Source organism: Petaurus breviceps, unplaced genomic scaffold (assembly GCF_028583685.1).
Source record: "Petaurus breviceps papuanus isolate PSGF00001 unplaced genomic scaffold, PetGlider_PUasm1.0 126, whole genome shotgun sequence".
Classification (NCBI taxonomy): Eukaryota; Metazoa; Chordata; class Mammalia; order Diprotodontia; family Petauridae; genus Petaurus; species Petaurus breviceps.
Window position 1 is genome coordinate 26,665,575 of NW_027185655.1, and position 7,847 is coordinate 26,673,421.

Genomic DNA, 7,847 nt, shown 5'->3' on the forward strand with positions numbered 1-7,847 from the left:
AGAGAGAGAGAAGTGTGTATAGGAAGAACAGCAGACTATGGGGAAACAAGAAAGAAGAATAAAATTTCTTGTGCACCCCCAAATCAGAGAGCTTTGCCAAATAGCCACACATGTAACCATGGCATTACTAGCTTAAAACTATCACATACAGTCAGATGGTAACTTTCTTTCCAAATGATTTGAAATTGGGAGTAATATTGTGTTAAAGGGCAAATTCACAGTGTGTTGAAGATATAACATATTTTCATACTGTACTTAGGCTCTGTTGACTTTTAGTTAACTTCACCTTATTCTTGCAAACTAGGGACATGTATGTAAACATACATATACACATATATTTAATCTTGGTTGACTTTTTCTTTTTTTCCCCCCAAGCATATTCAAGTTTTAATAAGACAATCCCAAACTTGTCAGCTAGTGGAAAATTTGTTTATATTTCTACTTCTCTGGAGAGTAGAATTTAATCCTGAACTCTTAGGAAAGAAAAGAGACATCAAATCAATCCACGTTGTGGGTAAATAACCAAACATTTTCCTTGTTTGAATTTATTATCATCACTGAAGGTTATCAATATTATATAAGATCCAGAAGAACACTTGAAAAGATTATATTTCATCCTACAAGAATGAGAATTCTTGAAGAATTGAATTAAAGGCTTATAAAGTTGTTTGATTTGATGACTGTGGGAAAACGAGTATGAAGTAGCAAAAAGCCTAAAGTAGAAATATTTTTTAATAAAGGTAATTTTGTAACAGTCAAGCTCTTATAAGAATTTGAATTGACTGGGAACAAAATACTTCAAAGTAAATGATTACCCAGGGCTTTTTTTTCTTTTTGGAGGGCAATTGGGGTTAAGTAACTTGCCCAAGGTTACATAGCTAGTTTTTTTTAGTGTGACTGTTAAGTGTCTGAGGCCGAACTGAACTCAGGTCCTCCCGACTCTGGGGCCAGCACTTTACTTACTGAGCCATGTAGCCACCCCCCCCCAGGGTTGTTTTAAAGGGGAGATGAAATAAATTATAATTAGCATCAACCATTCATGTATAAAAATTTAATATATAAAAATATTAAGACAATTTGAGTATGTGAACTTTTTTACAGACTGGTACACAGAAAAACTTTTCACCTAGAGCTGGCCAAATAATCCCAAATTCAAAATCAGTTGAGACTTTGCTGTGTAGCAAGGAGTTTTGCACACAGTCCATCAGAAAAACAAAGAATGAGACAGAAAGTGCCCTGAAATGTTCTTTCATTCTATGTTTGGAGAAAAAACATTTCCCTTTTCTTTTTCATAACTTGCTGTAATGGTAATGAAATTTGAAGATCCCTTTGTATTGGAAAGCTAATAAGTACTCAGCACCTAGTTTCAAATTAAGCCTCTGTTAAAGAAACAGAAGGTATGAATCCCTGTTGCTGACATGACAGGGAGAGGCTGAACAGGGAGGAGCTATACCGTATTTAAGGAAGAGCACAAGCTGGACAGTCAGAACTTCTTGAGATGAGTACCTGAAGGCTGGGCTGCTGCTGCTAGACTGGAACTTCCATGGAGAAAGTGATTTTTATTTTGAGAACGGAAGAAAGTGATTTTGATTTTGAGAATGAAGCTGCTGAAGACTTCTGAGGGCCAGCTGGAACTGCCAAAGACTGAGGAAGTGTCTGTGGTGTCGGTATTCTGTACAAATGTTGTTGTGGCTTTGTTAAGCTTTGTCTTCCCAGGAAAAGAGAATGTGAATGATTTGAGATATTCTGGACACTGTGAGCTCCAATGTGGAGCAGGAACTGCACAGAGAGCTGGACAAGGAACTGGGAGCTGCCTGCCTTTGAACCCAGGTGACAGTTGAAGCTGGGACCATGGAAGAGGAACCATGGAAGCTGAGAGCCAGCCCTGAGTCAAGCTGAAAGAAGACTTTACTTGGATATTGTGTACTAACTGAGAATATTATGATTTACTGTGACCTAGGGGTGGACAGCATTGACTTTTGTACTTTGTGATTGAATTAAGGATTTTGTGATTGACTAAATGAATGTACTTTGTTTAAAATTATGTGACCATTTTGGTGAAAACTATGTGGCCATTTTAGTGATAAGTTGTTGAGTTGGGACATGATGAATGTTGTATTTTTATTTTCTGTGATAAGTTGTAACACTGTGAATGCTGTATTTTGATTTTCTGTGAATGTTTTGCTCTGATTTGTTATTGAATAGAGAGCTCACTCTACTATGTAATCAGAACTTTAAAAGTTGTTCACAGCAGTAGTCCTCTGGAAAGCTGCTCATGCATGGCTTTACACTTGCAAAAGATGCCAAATTCATTATAGAGAAAAGCTTGGTATGGTATAAAAACAATTGAGAAGCCTGAGTTCCAGTCCCACCCCCCACTAAGTTACTATGGGATTTTGGACAAGTTATTTCACCTCTCTAATCCTGTTTCCTCATCAGTAAAATGATGGTGTTAAAGTTCCTTTCTGAGGGAAAATGTACTGATCTTAAGCAAAAGAGTCATTAGCTTAGGTGGGGTTACTTGCCAAGAATTCTATACACATAAACTAATAAATCCATTTCCACAAATAGGACACTTTCAGCCCATTTTTTTTGTTATTGACTATGTACAAAACTCAGTAGTAAATGAGGATATTTCCCCCACATATTATCCTGGCATGATTTCCTAAGAACTTTACAATTGTTTCCTTGCTATTTAGTATATACTTGGCTCCAAATGGTCCATGTATCCAGTCTTTTTCAGCTTCTATCTCCTTGTCCTCCACTTTTGGAGAACTATAAATTTCAGTGTTCAAATATTTCATTATCATCTACTCTATTCTATAGCATAAAAATAATTGACTTTGCAATACACCTGAAAAATATAGTCATTACACCTGAGGTTAGCTCATTTACTTTTGGATGCTCTGATATTAGGAAGGTTTTCCTGACATCAAACATTAACTTTCATCTTTGCAACTTCATCCCTTTGCTCCTAATTCTGTCCTCTGAGGCCAAGAAGAATGAATATAATCTCCCTTCTATATCACTGCCCTATAAATAGCTACCATATTTCTCTAAGCCTTCTTTTCTCCAGGTTCTTCAACAGATTCTCATATAACATGAATTCAAGGTCTTTCTCATTTGTTTATTTAATTATTTAAAAAAATTGGGGGGCATTTTGAGTTTCATTTTTTTATCACTTTCCCACCTCTCCCCCACCCATGGAGAACACAAGCAATATGATATCAGTTATACATGCAAAGTCATGCAAAACATATTTCCATGTTAGTAATGTTATTAAAAAAGAGAAAAAGTGAAAACCTGTAATTAAATCTGCTGAGTTTGTTGGTTCTCTCTCTGGAGGTTGATAGCATTTTTCATCATAGACCCTTTGGAATTGTTTTGGATCATTGTACTGATTAGAATAGCTAAATATTTCACAGTTGATCATCACTACAAGATTGCTCTTACGATGTGCAATGTTTTTCTGGTTCTGCTCACTTCACTTTGCATGAGTTCATAAAAATCTTCCCATGTTTTACTAAAACCATCTGGTCCATTATTTTTTATAGTACAATAGTACTCATCACAATCATATGCCACAGCTTGGTTAGCCATTCTCCAATTGATGAGCATCCCCTCAGTTTCCAATTCTTTGCCACCACAAAAGAGCTGCTATAAATATTTTTGCACATAAAGGTCTTTTTCCTTTTTATTTGATCTCTTTGAGGTATAGACCTACCAGTGATATTTTTGGGCAAAAGGGTATGCACAGTTTTATAGCTCACTGGGCACAATTCCAAATTGCTCTCCAGAATAGTTAAACATTTTACAACTCCACTAGCAGTGCATTAGTGTCCCTATTTTTCCAAATCCCCTCTAGCAGTAGTCTGTTTTATTTTCTGTCATGTTAGCCAATCTGATTAGGTATGAGGCAGTATCGTAGAATTGTTTCAACTATCGTTCTTCTAATCAGTTATGATTTTAGAGCACTTTTCCATGTAACTATTCATAGCTTTGATTTCTTCTCCTGAAAACTGCCTGTTCATAACTTTTGACCATTTAGCAATTGGGTAATTGCTTGCATATTTATAAATTTGACCCAGTTCCTTATATATATGAGAAATGAGTACTTTATCAAAGCAACTTGCTGCAATTTCCCCCACTTTCCTTTTTTCCTTTTAATTTTGGCTGTATTGATTTTGATAGTGCAAAACTTATTGAATATCATGTAATCAAAATTATCCATTTTATGTCTCCTGATCCTCTCCTGTGTCTTCTTTGGTCACAAATTCCTCCCTTATCTGTAGGTCTGAAGGATAAAATTTTCAATGCTCTCCTAAGATATCACCCTTTATGTCTAAGTAATTTCTCCATTTTGTCTTTATGTTGGCGTACAGTGTGAAATGTTGGTTTATGCTTAGTTTCTGCCAAATGGATTTCCAGTTTTCCCAGAAATTTTGTCAAACGATTTCTCACCCCAGAAACCTGGATTTTGGGGTTAATCAAATACTAGGTTAGTATGGTCATTTACTACTGTATATTTTATACCTAATCTATTCCATTAATCCATCACTCTTTTTCTTAGCAAGTACCAGATTGTTTTGATGATTACCTTTGTAATATAGTTTGAAATCTGGTACTGATAGACCACCTTTCTTCATTTATTCCCTTAATATTCTTGACCTTTTGTTCTTCCAGGTGAATTTTGTGTTTTTCATTATTTTAACATGGCAACTGCAAGATTTTGTGTGATCGTGACAGTTACTCCATCATATTTGGATGATTTCTTTCTGAATGCTTTCAATATTTTCTCCTTGAAGGCAAATGGCTATAATATTCATAGAAGTTTTCATTTTGGGACCTCTTTCAGAAGGTGATTGGTGGATTCTTTCAGTTTCTACTTTACCCTCAAGATCTAAGATAATTTCTTGAAATGAGGTAGTCAAATAATTCTTAAATTATCTTTCCTCAATCTATTTTCCAGGTCAATTGCTTTTCTGATGAGATATTTCACATTTTATTTTATTTTTAAATTCTTTTGAATTTTCATTTGCTTCTTGATGTTTCCTTAAGTTATTAGCTACTACTTACCCAAGAAATTATAAAGGAAAACTGCTCTAATATCTTAGATACAGAAAATAAAATAGAAATTGAAAGAATCTACCAAATGCCTCCTGAAAATGTTCACACACAAAATGAAAACTCCTAGGAGTATTATAGTCAAATTACAGAACTCCCAGGTCAAGGAAAAAATATTGAAAGCAGCCAGAAAGAAACAATTCAAATATGATGGAACCACAGTTAAGATCACATAAGATTTAGTGGCTTCCATGTTAAAGAAACAGAGGACTTGGAAAATGATATTCCAGAAGGCAAATGAGCTAAGATTACCAAGAATGACCTATCTAGCAAAATTGAGTACAATTCTTCAAAGGGAAATTGACATTTAATGAAATAGAGGACGGAATATAAGTTTTAAATTCAAACAAAAGATTCAAGAGAAGCATAAAAAATAAACATGAAAGAAAAATCATAAGGGACTCAATAAGGTCAAACTGTTTATGTTCTGTATAGGAAGATGATACATGTCACCCTAACAACTTTATCTTTATTAGAGTAGTTAGAAGGAGTCTACATAGACAGAGGCATGAGCATGAGTAAATATATTGATATGATCTAAAAAAATGAAGGGGGTGAGAAAGGGATGTACTGGGAGGAGGGGAAGTGGAAGGAAAGGATGGGGAAAATTCTCCCACATAAAAGAGGCATGGGGGTGGCTAGGTGGTGCAGTGAATAGAGCACTGGCCCTGGAGTCAGGAGGACCTGGGTTCAGATCCGGCCTCAGACACTTAACATAACACGTATTAGCCGTGTGACCTTGGACAAGTCACAACCCCAATTGCCCTGCCTTCCCCCTCCAAAAAGAAAAAGCAATAAAAAGAGGCATGGTAGGAAGAGCTTTTACCATGGAGGGAAAATGTGTGGGGTACAGTGGCAGGTAATGCTTGAACCTCATTATCATCAGAGTTGGTTCAAATAGGGAAGAATATATATATATAGAAGTTTATCTTAACAGGGAAATAGGATGGGAAATGGATAAGAAAAAGGAGAAGGGGCATGATAAAAGGAAGGATGGATTAATGAATGTAGTGGTCAAACTTTTGAGGAGAGATGAGAGAGAGAGAGAAGTTTAAACAAGAGAAATAGGATAGAGGGAAATACACACTTAATAATCATAACAGTGTATGTGAATGGGATAAGCTCTTCAATAAAACAAGCAGATAGTAGAATAGATTAGAAACTAGAATCCAACAATATGTTGTCTACATGAGACACACTTGAAACAGAAAGACACACATGGAGAGAGTAAAAAACAAGGAGCTGGACTGTTGGAGTTGTGAACTGATCCAACCATTCTAGAGAACAATTTGGAACTAGGTCCAAAGGTCTATAAAACTCTGCATACCTTTTGATCCAGCAATACCACTGCTAGGTCTATATCCTAAGGATATCCAAAAAGGGGAAAAGGACCTATTTGTAAAAAAAAATATTTATCAAAGCTATTTTTGTGGTGGCTAATTGGAAATTGAAGGGATAGCTAAACAAACAGTGGTATAGGATTGTGATGGAGTGTTATTGTGCTATAAGAAATGATAAGTGGGAAGATTTCAGAAAAAACCCTGGGAAGACTTACATGAACCGATGTGTAGTGAAGGGAACAGAACCAGAACATTGTACGCAGTAGCAGCAATATTTTTCAATGAAGAACTGTGAATGACTTGGCTATTTTTTTTTCTGGGAAACTTTATTTTTATTGTAGGTGTAATGGGGACACAGCAAGTTAGATGATTCCAATTTTGTTGGCAACATCTAAAGCATCACAGTCTGGAGCAAGACAGCCTTCTTCTCTCCATCAGGCCAGATCAGTGTGTTGACCTTGGCCACATCGATGTCATACAGCTTCTTTACGGCCTGCTTGATCTGATGCTTGTTGGCCTTGACATCCACAATGAAGACCAGGGTGTTGTTGTCCTCAATCTTCTTCATAGAAGACTCAGTAGTCAAGGGAAACTTAACGATGGCATAGTGATCAAGCTTGTTTCGCCAAGGGGCACTCTTCCAAGGGTATTTGGGCTGCCTTCGAAGTCTCAGTGTCTTGGGTTGCCAGAAGGTGGGGGATGTTCGGATCTTCTTCTTTTTGTGGCTATGGACACCCTTCAACACCGCCTTCTTGGCCTTCAAGGCCTTGGACTTGGCTTCTGTCTTGGAAGGGGACAACAGCTTCCTTCTTCGCCTTCGGCACCATGTTGGGGGAAAGGCTGACTTAGCTATTTTCAACAATAAAATGATCTAAGATGGTCTTAAAAGACTAATGATGTATACTCCAGAGAAGTAACTGATATTATTTGAATACAGACTGAAGCATGCTATTTTTCATTTTCTCCCTTTCATTTTTTTCTTTTATTTGAGTCTTACACAAAATTACTAATGTGGAAATGTTTTATATAATTGCACATGTATAACCTATATCTGATTGTTTACCATCTCAGAGACGGTAGTAGGGAAGGAGGGAGGGAGTAATAGAATTTGGAATTCAAAACTTTAAATAAAAATGTTTAATTTTTTTAAATAAAAAAAAATAAGGAGCTGGGAGAGAATCTATTAATGACCAGAAGATGGATATAAGGCAAGGTGATAAACAATGAATATGAATGTGGCACAGTCCTGTAAAAATAGTGAAACTTGGAGTAAACTGGGGCACAGAACCTAAGCAGAACAAAAGTGTGTGTATGTGTGTGTGTGTGTGTGTGTGTGTGTGTGTTAATTAGATTGATAGAAAAAAGAGGACAAGAGAAGGGATA

General features: G+C 36.2%; 1 pseudogene; it reads right to left on the reverse strand.

Annotated features, from left to right (window-relative positions):
• Window positions 1–6,817: 6,817 nt before the first annotated feature.
• Window positions 6,818–7,291, reverse strand: LOC138169698 (large ribosomal subunit protein uL23-like; annotated as a pseudogene).
• Window positions 7,292–7,847: the final 556 nt, after the last annotated feature.